The sequence below is a fragment of the Podarcis tiliguerta genome (genome assembly GCF_965153285.1).
Source record: "Podarcis tiliguerta genome assembly, chromosome: 6".
Classification (NCBI taxonomy): domain Eukaryota; kingdom Metazoa; phylum Chordata; class Lepidosauria; order Squamata; family Lacertidae; genus Podarcis; species Podarcis tiliguerta.
The window spans coordinates 3872369-3885713 of NC_139539.1; the positions used below are offsets into that span (position 1 = coordinate 3872369).

General features: G+C 49.3%; 1 protein-coding gene across 4 annotated transcripts in view; it reads left to right on the top strand.

Annotated features, from left to right (window-relative positions):
* The first annotated feature begins 7383 nt into the window (after window positions 1-7383).
* The window catches only part of RBCK1 (RANBP2-type and C3HC4-type zinc finger containing 1), a 32647-nt gene continuing 26685 nt past the window's right edge, over window positions 7384-13345 (top strand). For 2 of the 4 annotated variants that reach the window (XM_083447459.1, XM_083447461.1), the window contains exon 1: window positions 7384-7464. The gene's annotated coding sequence lies outside the window, so the exon portion shown is untranslated. Of the gene's footprint in view, window positions 7465-8616; window positions 8697-13345 lie in introns of those variants that run through there. The other 2 variants (XM_083447460.1, XM_083447462.1) reach the window with 1 other exon arrangement.

Consider the following 13345-nt stretch of genomic DNA (forward strand, 5'->3'; position numbering starts at 1 on the left):
TGCGTGCCTCCGTCTCGCTTTCTTTGTGGGGTGCTACCCCTTCTGGAGTGCCCTGAATATTGCACCACATCTCTAACCTCCATTTTTGAAAAATCAGAACTTCATTCCCACCCCAGTATTCCACGAAACGGTCCATTGCTGGTCGCTTGAACCACAGGGAGGAGGAGAAGGGGTTGCCAACGCTCAAAGTGCAGTCCCTCTGCAGGGGTCTACAGGCTTCTCTTGCCAACATTTGTTGGCGCTGGGACCCCAGCACACCCCTATTGCCTTTGGCCTTCTGCAGGGCACCCATGCCTGGGTGCCTGCATAGATTTCTCTCTCTCTATTTTTTTCTTGGGGGTTGGTTGGTGAGGCAACACTGCAAGAGCGAGTGTTTCTGACAAAAACAGGCAGAATGTATAGGCATACGGTGGATGCTCGGGTTGTGAACGTGATCCGTGTGGGATGCACGTTCGCAACCCGCAGCGGCACGTCTACGCATGCGTGGGTTGTGATTCGGCGCTTCTGCACATACGCAAAGCGCGATTTAGCGCATGCACAACCACCGAAACCCGGAAGTAACCCATTCCGGTACTTCCGGGTTTCGGCAGTCCGTAACCCAAAAAAACGCAACCTGAAGCGTCTGTAACCCGAGATATGACTGTATATTTCAGGTTCTACAAATCCTCAAGACACACCAACCCCATCCGTTGACGACTTTCTTTTAACAGTCATGGCTTTGCCCAAAGAACCCTGGGAAGAGCAGATCTCTTTGCAGAGCTGCAGTTCTCATGATTATTGAGGAGTTGCCATGCCAGCATGGCACAAGAGTACAGTGGTGCCCCGCAAGACGAATGCCTCGCAAGACAGAAAACCCGCTAGACGAAAGGGTTTTCCATTTTTCGATGCGCTTCGCAGGACAAATTTCTCTATGGGCTTGCTTCGTAAGACGAAAATGTCTTGCGAGTCTTGAGATTTTTTTCCGCTCCCCACCACCTTTTTCTAAGCCGCTAAACCGCTAATAGCCTTTTAGCAGCTAATCCGCTAATCCTTAAGCCTTTAATAACTGCTAAACCGCTAATAGCGCTAATCCGCTAAGCCACTAATAGGGTTGCTTCGCAAGACGAAAAAACCGCTAGACGAAGAGACTCGCAGAACGAATTAATTTCGTCTTGCGAGGCACCACTGTATGATCTGGAGGCTGAGAAAGGTGGTGGTAGGGATTGATCGTGGGCAAACTTCACCCCTTGCCGACCCACATGTCCCCATTGAAAAGCAACTGCCCCCAGCCTACCCTGTTCCGGAGCAGAATTTGGTGGGGTAGGGGCTGGTCAGAGCTAAAGAGATTCTGCTGCCTTAGCAAGTGCAGCTTCCAAACAGCAACCCTGCAGCCTTGGAGCTAGAGAGGGCAGCAGGGATCTCTGCACATGGGCAGGAGACTGTCCCCGCCCTTCTCTTGAGTGTTGCAGGCAGCCTTAGCTCAGCCTTCTCCAAAAACCTGGCACCCTCTCAACATTTTGGGCTCCCGTCGGCACCGGCTGCGGCTGATGGGAGCTGGACCCAAAGATTGGGAAGGTGCGAGGTGAGAAAGGGCTGGAGTTAGCCCCACATTCCAGAGGGCCCTGGCACGCTCACGAAGGCAGGCAGAAATGTGGCGGGCCGTTTCACCTGGAGTCAGAAGGGCTGTTGAGCAGGATCCTGGCAGCTGCTTCAGGGTCACTCTCCTCTGCCCCATGCCAGCTCTGCCCTCCCAAGTTGGCGGTGGGAAAACAGGGCGCTGCATTCCCACACCCCATGATGGAAACCAGCTTTTAATCTCTCGGTCTCCCTGGGACCTGAAAGGTCAGGTGTCCCTTAAGACATGGTTGCAAAACTGGTTTTAAGAGACATTCCTTCTCCTCTGGGAATTGTCCCTCTTGGAGGGGGCTGGGCACCTCTTACATGGCTCTCAGCACATCAGAAGAGCCTGCTGGATAGGAACACAGGAAGCCGTCTTACATTGAGTGAGAGCATTGGTCCATCCAGCTCCATACTGTGTACACTGGCTGGCAGCAGCTCTGAAAGGTTTGAGGCAGCAGTTCCTCATAACCCCACCGGGAGCGAATATGGGACCTTCTGCATGCAAATTGGGCCAGTGAACCATCTTAAACCCGCACCTTAAAGTGGCCAAGCAAATTTTTTGTTGTTGTTTAGTCGTGTCCGACTCTTCGTGACCCCCTGGACCAGAGCACGCCAGGCACTCCTGTCTTCCACTGCCTCCTGCAGTTTGGTCAAACTCATGCTGGTAGCTTCGAGAACACTGTCCCACCATCTCATCCTCTGTCGTCCCCTTCTCCTTGTGCCTTCCATCTTTCCCAACATCAGGGTCTTTCCCAGGGAGTCTTCTCTTCTCATGAGGTGGCCAAAGTCTTGGAGCCTCAGCTTCAGGATCTGTCCTTCCAGGGAGCACTCAGGGCTGATTTCCTTCAGAATGGAGAGGTTTTGGGAAACCTGCAAGCAGGAGCTGATCGCAAAGCAACCTCCCAGCGTCCTTTGGGAGGGAGCTTTGACGGTTGAGCTGCTGCAAAAACGGGCGCACGGTTCTGCCCTCGGGGTGACTTTTTGTTTACGCAGGGAGGGCGTGTTGGAACCGGCGCGGGCAGACGCCTCGGGCGAAAAAAGCCCAGCTTCTGATTAGCAAACCTTGGATATAAGGGTGAAACTGGGTGAGCTGGAACCCTGCTGGTGCTTGCAGGGGAGAGCGAAAAGGGACGGTGAGTTAGCTCCTTTGAAAATAATTCTCTCTGGTTCACATGCAGCCAAAGATGCTCCAGTTCTGGTTTAGTCCTTCCTGCCTCGGCCTCTTCCTCCCCCCCCCCCCCCCGGCCGCCCGTCATCCTACCTTGGAGCAAATGTACCTTTCATACATGACCAAATAGTGACACTACCATTGGGAGAGGCCTTCTGTGTTGTTGTTTTTTTAACAGAGTGAATTTGCCTATTTTTCTGTCTCTCGGAAATTAAAAGATGTATTGATTTGCTGTCGAGAGTATCATTGCAGCAGACCTCTTTTCAGTTTGATTCCCCTGCAAGGACGGATGTTGCCGGACTCGGGTGCTGTTCTCCCAGGCCAGGCAATTGGGCCGTCTTGGCACCTGCTGGTTTCTTGAGCGATTCTCCATGCCCAGCCTCTTGGGCTGAGAGAAATCTTTCCCAGCACCTGCCAGAAATTGAACATGACCTTTTTCAGAGGGATGCATTCCAGTGGTTCGCCAGGCCAGAGGCCAAAGTAGGACAAGGAGTGAATATAGTCTAATTTCTATATACAAACCCCCCCCCCTTTCTATACAAACAAGCAAAACATGATCAGAGTTTAAGGATACATTTGACTTGAGCAGAAACAAGGAGAATGTGAAGTGGAGCTGATTGTGGCCTGGGCAAGTGTTAGAAACCCAACTGTATACAGTGGTACCTCGGGTTACATACACTTCAGGTTACAGACTCTGCTAACCCAGAAATATTACCTTGGGTTAAGAACTTTGCTTCAGGATGAGAACAGAAATTGCACGGAGGCAGCAGGAGGCCCCATTAGCTAAAGTGGTGCTTCAGCTTAAGAACAGTTTCAGGTTAAGAACGGACCTCCGGAGTCTCCTCTTCTCATGAGGGGGCCAAAGTCTTGGAGCCTCAGCTTCAGGATCTGTCCTTCCAGTGAGCACTCAGGGCTGATTTCCTCAAGAATGGAGAGGTTTGATCTTCTTGCAGTCCATGGGACTCCAGAGTCTCCTCCAGCACCATAATTCAAAAGCGTCAATTCTTCGGCGATCAGCCTTCTTTATGGTCCAGCTCTCACTTCCATACATCACTACTGGGGAAACCATAGCTTTAACTATACGGACCTTTGTTGGCAAGGTGATGTCTCTGCTTTTTAAGATACTGTCTAGGTTTGTCACCGGCAATCCACTCCAGTATCCCTGCCAAGAAAACTCCATGGACAAAGACAACAGGAAACTCCATTGAATGATGAGAATTGTAGCCCAGAACATCCAGAGAGCACCAGGTTGGCAAAGGCTGTGCTAAGCTGACGTGTTCTTGTCTCACACCCCACAAATACAGAATAGCCTGTCAGAGCTTCCTGTCTCTCTCTCTCTCTCTCACCCACAGGCTTGGAATATAGAAGGGTGGTGTGAAGGAGCAATTCACAAATCTAAATCTGAACCAGGGCTGGGCCTTGGAACCTACCGGTAATTTCTGTTCCAGGACTGGAAAATACATGTAGCAGAATTTTCATTTGCTTCTATTCTGGGTAAGGAGGAATCCCAGTCTGATGCAACCTGGGCTTAAAAGTAAAGGTAAAGGACCCCTGACAGTTAAGTCCAGTTGAAGATGACTCTGGGGTTGCGGTGCTCATCTTGCTTTATAGGCCGAGGGAGCTGGCGTTTGTCCACAGACAGTTTTTCCAGGTCATGTGGCCAGCATGACTAAGCCGCTTCTGGTGCAACGGAAGACCGAAACCAGAGCAGCGCACAGAAACGCCGTTTACCTTCCTGCTGCAGCGGTACCTATTTATCTACTTGCACAGGTGTGCTTTCGAACTGCTAGGTTGGCAGGAGCAGGGACCGAGCAACGGGAGCTCACCCCGTCACGGGGATTCGAACCGCCAACCTTCTGACCTTGGCTTACGCAGTTCTAAATTCGGTAGGGGGAAAAGCAGGATTCTGCAAAGCATTCACCAATGCACAATTGTACAGTTCCTGCTTTCCTGGAAGAACTACAGGAGCAAATGATCGAATGCTAGCAAGCAAACTGTGGCCTTTGGGATCTTGAAAGCTTCTGCTCTTGCAAAAGTGCTGTTCTAGATCTGAGGGCTCCCTTGGACAAAAAACAAGGACACCGGCCAGGAATACCAGAGCAAAACAGCAGCCAGTAGGCTTGGTCATTATTGAAGACTGTTGCAACAGGACTCCCACCTGCCACCAGGTGGAACAAGATGGAAGCCCCCAACAAAAGAGAACCCAAACTTGTATTAGCTGCTAATCCCCATGTTACACCCCCCCCCCAAACTACATCACTAATACGTCATGGTTACATCATGAAAGGGGAGGTCTGGTGGCAGGAATCTGAGCATCCTGGACCCTGCCCCATGGTTCTCCTAGCCCTCCACCAAACACCCATCAAGTGGAACAAAAGATATTTTTACATTTCTAGAGAGGTCCCTTTGGAGCAAAGCAACGATCTACGGCAGCTTATGTGAAGCTTTCGTGAGCTCGCGTCTCCTTCACCAGAGGAGTAAATAAAATGTGAGCCAAGGTTGGCAGGTGCAGACATGTAAGCAGTGAGGTCAGAGGGAAATGAAATACAGAAAGGAAAAGGGTGGGGACAATTGAATTAAAGCTTCAATGCATGTGAAGGAATCACAGTGGCCACGTATCACCAAGCAGGTTTGATAAGAACAGAAATTGTTTTGCAGCACTTTGGAAGGAACCCCCTTCCTTGGAGTTTTTTAAGAAGAGGTTGGATGGGCATCTTCCAGGGGTTATTTAGCTGTGATTTCTGCATGGCAGGGGGTTGGACTGGATGACCCTCAGGGTCCCTTTGAACTCTATGATTCTGTGAAATGTTAACCAATGAGCATTTTGTTAATTATCTTTCTTATCCTTGTTTCTATAAGTATTGTTGGCCTTCTGTCGGCTCTTGAAGACGCAGCTGTTCAGGCCATACATTCCTCACCCGCTCCCTCCTGTGGCAGTGAGTTCCACAGTTTAACCTCCGCCCGGCTCGAAGAAGCAGCGCTTCCTTTTTACCAGAATATTCCAACATTCAACCGCACTGAATTCTACTGCTATGACAAAGGGAGAGAAACGTTATCCGCTTTCTCTATGCGGCGTATAATTTAATATCATGTCGCCTCTTAGCTTTTCTCCAAACGAAAAAGTTCTCAAGCTTAATTCGTTCCGGAAGTCCATTCCAAAACCAAAGCGTTCCAAAACCAAGGCGCACTTTCCCATAGAAAGTCATGCAAAGCGGATCAATCCATTCCAGACTTTTAAAAACAACCCCTAAAACACCAATTTAACATGAATTATACTATCTAACGTGGGTGGCGCTGTGGGTAAAACCTCAGCGCCTAGGACTTGCCGATCGCATGGTCGGCGGTTCGAATCCCCATGGCGGGGTGCGCTCCCGTCGTTTGGTCCCAGCGCCTGCCAACCTAGCAGTTCGAAAGCATCCCCGGGTGCAAGTAGATAAATAGGGACCGCTTACCAAGCGGGAAGGTAAACGGCGTTTCTGTGTGCTGTGCTGGCTCGCCAGATGCAGCTTGTCACGCTGGCCACGTGACCCGGAAGTGTCTCCGGACAGCGCTGGCCCCCGGCCTCTTGAGTGAGATGAGCGCACAACCCTAGATTCTGTCAAGACTGGCCCATATGGGCAGGGGTACCTTTACCTTTACCTATACTATCTAACGACCTTGTCTATCTTCTCTTTTGAGATCCTTCCAATTTCTCCCATTGTTTTGGATATATTGTAATACTCCAATAATTTGGCAAGCCACCCTGTTTTTGTCGGTATAATACCACTTTTCCAATAGACAAGGACTGGAAGGTGTTTAAATTATATTGAAAAATCAGAAGTCCTATTAGAATAAACAACATCCGTTATAAATACTGAAATACTAAATAAGATGGATAACAATGTGTAGCAGAAAATTGCTTTAAAAGTATGTGAAAGAAAGTAATAGAAGTGGAAAGAAATTGCAATTGAGTAGATTGGAAGTTTATCACAAGGGTGGGGTGAGGGGTGAGAAAATAAGGTATTTGTGGGATTGAGTGTGGATATGTATGAATATTTTTAAGGATTGTATGAAATGTATGTTTGTATGTTTGTATATTCGTAACATGTATGCATTAATGTTGAATTATTTTAATAATTAAAATTTAATATTAAAAAAAGAATTATACTATCTAATGAGACCACTGATCCATAAAATGAAAGCAATAATCAATATACTGTACTGTAAAATAAATAAGACAGTATTGTAGATGCTGAAAATTAAAAAATATATATATTTACTTGCTCTGATGATAGTCATTGTTTGGAGGGGGGACTTTTATCCATTTCCGCAGTCACACAATCAATCAATCAATCAATCAATCAGCTGAACTGGCTTCCACACAATCACAAGAAACGCAAAATCAATAGCAAAACCAAAAGCGCCAAATACAGTATCATTCCCGAGGGATCCATGCCGTGGAATTTCCCGCTCCTTCCTTCCCTGAAGATCCTCGGCGTGGCATTGGCCTGGGCCAGTGACGTCACGGGGGTTCCCTCGGTCCGCGCGCGGGGGCGCCCCTCGACGGAGGGGGGGCGTGGGAGGAAGAGGCGGAGGGAAGAGGGGGCGGGCCACGTGCCCCCTCGCTCCGCCTCCCCCGCGCCCGCCTTCGCTTTCGCTTTGCCGCCGGCGGCTCCCGTGGATCCGCCCGCAGCAGCAGCTGCCGCCTCGCCGGGGAGGTCAGTGTCGTGCGCGGCCGGGGCGCGCACCCAGATCCCCTTCCAGGGGGCGCAGAGGGGGGGAACTCCCCTTTACCCCCTAGGGGGGCGAGGAGGGAGGGAGGGGAGGGGGGTCCGCAGCAGGGGGTGGGGGAGGGAAGCTTCGAGGGTGCTCTTGCTGTCAATCACGGGGCGCGCGGGGTGCGGTTGGGCGCGATCCGCCCGGACGGGATGCGCATTTTGCGCGCGCGCGCAAGGAAGGAAGGAAGGAGTCTCGTGCGTGTTGCTCCTTCGGGCCGGGAAGCTGCGCTTCTCCCGGGAACTCTGCGGCGGGACTTGCTTCCGTGCAAAGTTGCCTTTTCAGCTCCCATTAAAATCCCATTAAAAGGGTCTTCACTTCAGCTGGATCTTTCTCTTCTTATTTTTAAGCTCCCCTTTCCAAAGTTTTTCGCCCCCTTCCACGCTCCCCGGAAACTTCTCCTTTGGGGGCAGGTCTTCTCGGCCCCGATCCCCGCCGCGGACCCGCCTTTGCCCCTGGTTCCTTACTTTCCACCAAGTAGCCAACACCCCTGTCCCACCTTACAGGGCGGTTGTGAGCAAACCCACCGCTCCAGCCCCCGGGGTGCCCCTTTCGGCGAGGTTTGCAACGCGGAACGCGCTTACTCGGGAGTAAACACAACGGGACTTACTTCCGAGTAAACTGCCTAAGAGTAGGATTGCGCTGCAGTCTGCTCTTTTGGAGCGCCTGGGGGTTTGAGAAACCATAATTTTGGGGGGTGTCTGAATTTCAGATTTGCGGGTACCCTTTGCCCAGGGGTTCTCTGCAAGAATGGGAGGCAGAGAGGCTGCCAGGCTGCATCTCAGGCAATGGCGTGCTTATTTCTGTCCTTCCCTTTGTTCATGCTCAGAGGCTATTTGGAGAGGGAATCGCCTGGCAAGGAATGGGGCCATGCAGGAGTCAAGGTCATAGTTTGGGGCTGCCTTGGACTCTCACCTTTGGCTCCCAGCCAGCCAGTTTACCAAACATGCCATTCTAGCTCCAGAAATAATATTTGTCACTTAAAAAGACCTGCTTAAAAAAATGAGGCCATGATGAAATGGCATCAGCCTAGCGGAGCAGAATTTGTGTTTTTATTTCCTGTTTTTCACCCCTTTTGTGGTGCAGTTTTGAAATTTGAGACTGGTTAGAATTGGCCCGATATTGGCCGCTGACTTCAAGATGTGCTAAGACCTCTCCCCTGTTCTAGTTACAGGTAGGTAGCCGTGTTGGTCTGCTGTGGTCGAAACAAAATTTAAAAAAAATCCTTCCAGTAGCACCTTAGAGACCAACTAAGTTCGTTATTGGTATGAGCTTTCGTGTGCATGCACACTTCTTCAGATACACTGGAACAGAAGTCAGCAGACCCTTATATATAGTAAGAAGGCGAGGAGGGGTATTACTCAGAAGGGGGGTGGGAATGGGTGACTGGCTGATAGGTGTGGTAAACCTGTTGATGACTGTTAATAACTGCAATTGGTCTTACAGGAAAAAGCAAGGGGTGAGATGGCTAAAAATAGCTATATCATGTATAATGAGATATGAATCCAATGTCTCTATTCAGACTAGGTCTCTCCATGGTTTTAAGTTTGGTAGGTAAAGGTTAAGGGTAAAGGGACCCCTGACCATTAGGTCCAGTCGTGGCCGACTCTGGGGTTGCGGCGCTCATCTCGCTTTCCTGGCCGAGGGAGCCGGCATACAGCTTCTGGGTCATGTTGCCAGCATGACTAAGCCGCTTCTGGCGAACCAGAGCAGCGCACAGAAACGCTGTTTACCTTCCCGCTGGAGTGGTACCTATTTATCTACTTGCACTTTGAGGTGCTTTCGAACTGCTAGGTTGGCAGGAGCAGGGACCGAGCAACAGGAGCTCACCCCGTCGCGGGGATTCGAAGCACTGACCTGCTGATCCGCAAGTCCTAGGCTCTGTGGTTTAACCCACAGCGCCACCCGCGCCCATTAAGTTTGGTAATAAGTTGCAATTCAGCAACTTCTCTTTCCAGTCTATTTCTGAAATTCTTTTGTAATATGACAGCTACTTTGAGACCTTGCCTAGAATGTCCTGGGAGATTGAAGTGTTCTTCTACTGGTTTCTCTGTCTTGTGATTCCTGATATCAGATTTATGTCCATTTATCCTTTGGCGTAGGGTTTGGCCTGTTTGTCCAATATAGAGAGCCGAAGGGCACTGATGCCAAACACATTGTTAGAAGATGAGCAATTAAATAGTCCTGAGATGGTATGTTTGATGTTTTTGGGGCCAGTAATGGTGTTTTCTGCGTGTATGTGGCAGCAAAGTTGGCATCGGGGTTTATAGCAGGCTCTGGTACCAGTGTCCATGTTAAGTCACAGTGTGACGCGGCAGCTAAAAAAGCCAATGCAATTCTGGGCTGCATCAATAGGAGTATAGCATCTAGATCAAGGGAAGTAATAGTGCCACTGTATTCTGCTCTGGCTAGGGACGCGGGTGGCGCTGTGGGTAAAAGCCTCAGCGCCTAGGGCTTGCCGATCGAAAGGTCGGCGGTTCGAATCCCCGCAGCGGGGTGCACTCCCATTGTTCGGTCCCAGCGCCTGCCAACCTAGCAGTTCGAAAGCACCCCTAAGTGCAAGTAGATAAATAGGGACCGCTTACTAGCGGGAAGGTAAACGGCGTTTCCGTGTGCGGCTCTGGCTCGCCAGAGCAGCGATGTCACGCTGGCCACGTGACCCGGAAGTGTCTCCGGACAGCGCTGGCCCCCTGGCCTCTTGAGTGAGATGGGCGCACAACCCTAGAGTCTGTCAAGACCGGCCCGTACGGGCAGGGGTACCTTTACCTTTACCTTTATTCTGCTCTGGTCAGACCTCACCTGGAGTACTGTGTCCAGTTCTGGGCACCACAGTTCAAGAAGGACACTGACAAACTGGAACGTGTCCAGAGGAGGGCAACCAAAATGGTCAAAGGCCTGGAAACGATGCCTTGTGAGGAACGGCTAAGGGAGTTGGGCATTCTTTAGCTTGGAGAAGAGGAGGTTAAGGGGTGATATGATAGCCATGTTCAAATATATAAAAGGATGTCACATAGAGGAGGGAGAAAGGTTGTTTTCTGCTGCTCCAGAGAAGCGGACACAGAGCAATGGATCCAAACTACAAGAAAGAAGATTCCACCTAAACATTAGGAAGAACTTCCTGACAGTAAGAGCTGTTCGACAGTGGAATTTGCTGCCAAGGAGTGTGGTGGAGTCTCCTTCTTTGGAGGTCTTTAAGCAGAGGCTTGACAACCATATGTCAGGAGTGCTCTGATGGTGTTTCCTGCTTGGCAGGGGGTTGGACTCGATGGCCCTTGTGGTCTCTTTCAACTCTAGGATTCGATGATTCTAAGTCTGGTTGTTGTATTATTGTGGATGAGGAGTTGTTAAAGATTGGGTGGTTGTCGGTAGGCAATGAAAGGTCTTCCTCCCAGAGCTTGAGAGAGAGAGCTAACATTGTCTAGGAGAGGTTGTAGATCTCTGATGATGCTTTGAACTGTTTTAACTTGGGAGCTGTATGTGATTACTAGTGGTGTTCTGTTATTTTCTTTTTTGGGTCCGTCTTGCAGCAAGTTCTCTCTGGGTATCAGTCAGGCAGATATTTTAGTTATAAAAAGGTTTGCTGTAAATCTCTTAGGTGAGAGTCTCTGTCTATAGAGTTGGAACAGATACGGCTGTAACGTAGGGCCTGGCTATATACAATGGATTGTTTGGGATGTTTGGGATGGTAGCTAGAAGCATGTAGATACGTTTGTCGGTCAGTTGGTTTACGGTATAAGGTGGTGTCTATATGCCCATCCTGTATTTTTATAGTAAAGGTAAAGGGACCCCTGACCATTAGGTCCAGTCATGGCTGACTCTGGGGTTGCGGCGCTCATCTTGCTTTATTAGCCGACGGAGCCGGCATACAGCTTCCGGGTTGTGTGGCCAGCATGACTAAGTCGCTTCTGGCGAACCAGAGCAGCGCACGGAAACGCCGTTTACCTTCCCGCTGGAGCGGTACCTATTTATCTACTTGCACTTTGATGTGCTTTTGAACTGCTAGGTTGGCAGGAGCTGGGACTGAGCAACGGGAGCTCACCCCGTCGCAGGGATTCGAACCGCCGACCTTCTGATCAGCAAGTCCTAGGCTCTGTGGTTTAACCCACAGCACCACCCACGTCCCGCTTATTTTTATAGTAGTGTCCAAAAAATGTATTTCTTGCATAGATTGGTTCATTGTTAGGTTGATGGTGGTGTGAAAGTCATTGAATGTCTGGTGGGAGGTGTCCAGGGTCTGTTGACCATGTGTCCAGGTAATAAAAATATTGTCAATGTATCGCAGGTGTTTGCCTACCCCCCCTCACCCCACCCCACCCCACTACTCCTTCTCCTGAAGTGGGTCCCTGGACTTGTGCCCTGGAGTCGTGCTCCGATGGGACCAGCACCCAACTCTTTCATGTTATACAAAAAGCCGCACTCGAGGTGCACCTTGCAGAAAGTGTGCTCTCTGAGCCCCCCCCCCGAGACACACCCACACACCCCATGAAGCAAAAGCCAGCTTCTTATGTGTGGCACTGCAAAGGGGGTCATTGGGAAAGGATCTGAAAGTAAAAGCCGCAATATCTGTGCCCTACGTTATGCAAATCAATGGTGCAACCGCATCTGGAATCCTATGAATGGTTCTGGTCGCCTCGACTCAAAAAGGATATTGTAGAGTTGGAAAAGCTTCAGACCCAGGCAGCGAAGGTGATCAAAGGGGATGGAGCAACTATGAAGCAGCGTTTATAACTGGAGTTGTACTCTGCTTGGATATATTTCCCCCCGAAGCAAGAGGCATGCACCTTTCCCAAGCAATAAATAAGTGATTGCATGTGGGAGAGCAGTCAAACTCCAGAGTGCCTCTTATTGCTCAATCAATAAATACCAGGAACTTCATGGTGTGTATTTCTTTCTGCCAAAGTTCAAAGTTTATCAAAGCTTCTGGGTTGGTTGGCGAAGGGTGTTAGGTAATTTGGGTGTGTGTATGTGAAGATAAACATTTGATTTCCCAAGCATATGTATATGAAAAAAACAAATCTACAAAAGAGCCCAAACAAGTAATTTAAGGCAAAGCAGAATGGTGGCAGTGGGCTGTAAAACTGTCAGGTATACAAAGTTTGGTTGAATCTGCTCGTGAATTTTTTATCTGTGAAAATGAGCAAAACAGGAAGAGTGAAAGGGCTTCCTTTTTTTGAAGAAAGAAAGAAAGAAGGAAAAGAAAAGTGATACAAAATTTACCAAGTGACATTTTCTTGTATCTGTTTGGGTATCTGTTTTCTTGTATCTGTTTGACCAAGGAGTGCTGTGTCAGCATGAGGGTTACACAAAACTCTTCGCAGAGCAGAGGCGACCTGTGTAGCACTCAGGCTGCAGTTTATCAGTAGATGTTCAGGTGTGTCCTGTTACTTGGGGGAAATTTTGTGTGTGTGTATGTGTTGTTTTGGGACTCTTTCATAACCAAGGAATAGTTTCTCCAACTCTTTTTCTCCTCTGCTTCTTGAGGATTTGTTTGCAGGGAGCGGATCATATGACTTATGGCTTGGAGTTGCCAAGGGACCAGGAAAAGAGCAGCTGGCATGTTCATCTGCTCTTATAACAGCAGCAGCAGCTTAATTGGAAAGATTAGCAGGCTAAGCTGCACCTGTTATGAACACAATCACTTTCACCTGCTGGTGGTTACATATTCAGTTGCTACTAAGAAAGTGCAGGAGCAGGGTCCAGTGAATAAGTCCCCACCCCCAGTTTTTATTATTATTATTATTATTATTATTATTATTACCCCACCCTCCCAAGGCTGGGCTCAGGGCGGCTAGCAAGCAATAATAAAAACAAGTTGAATGAATA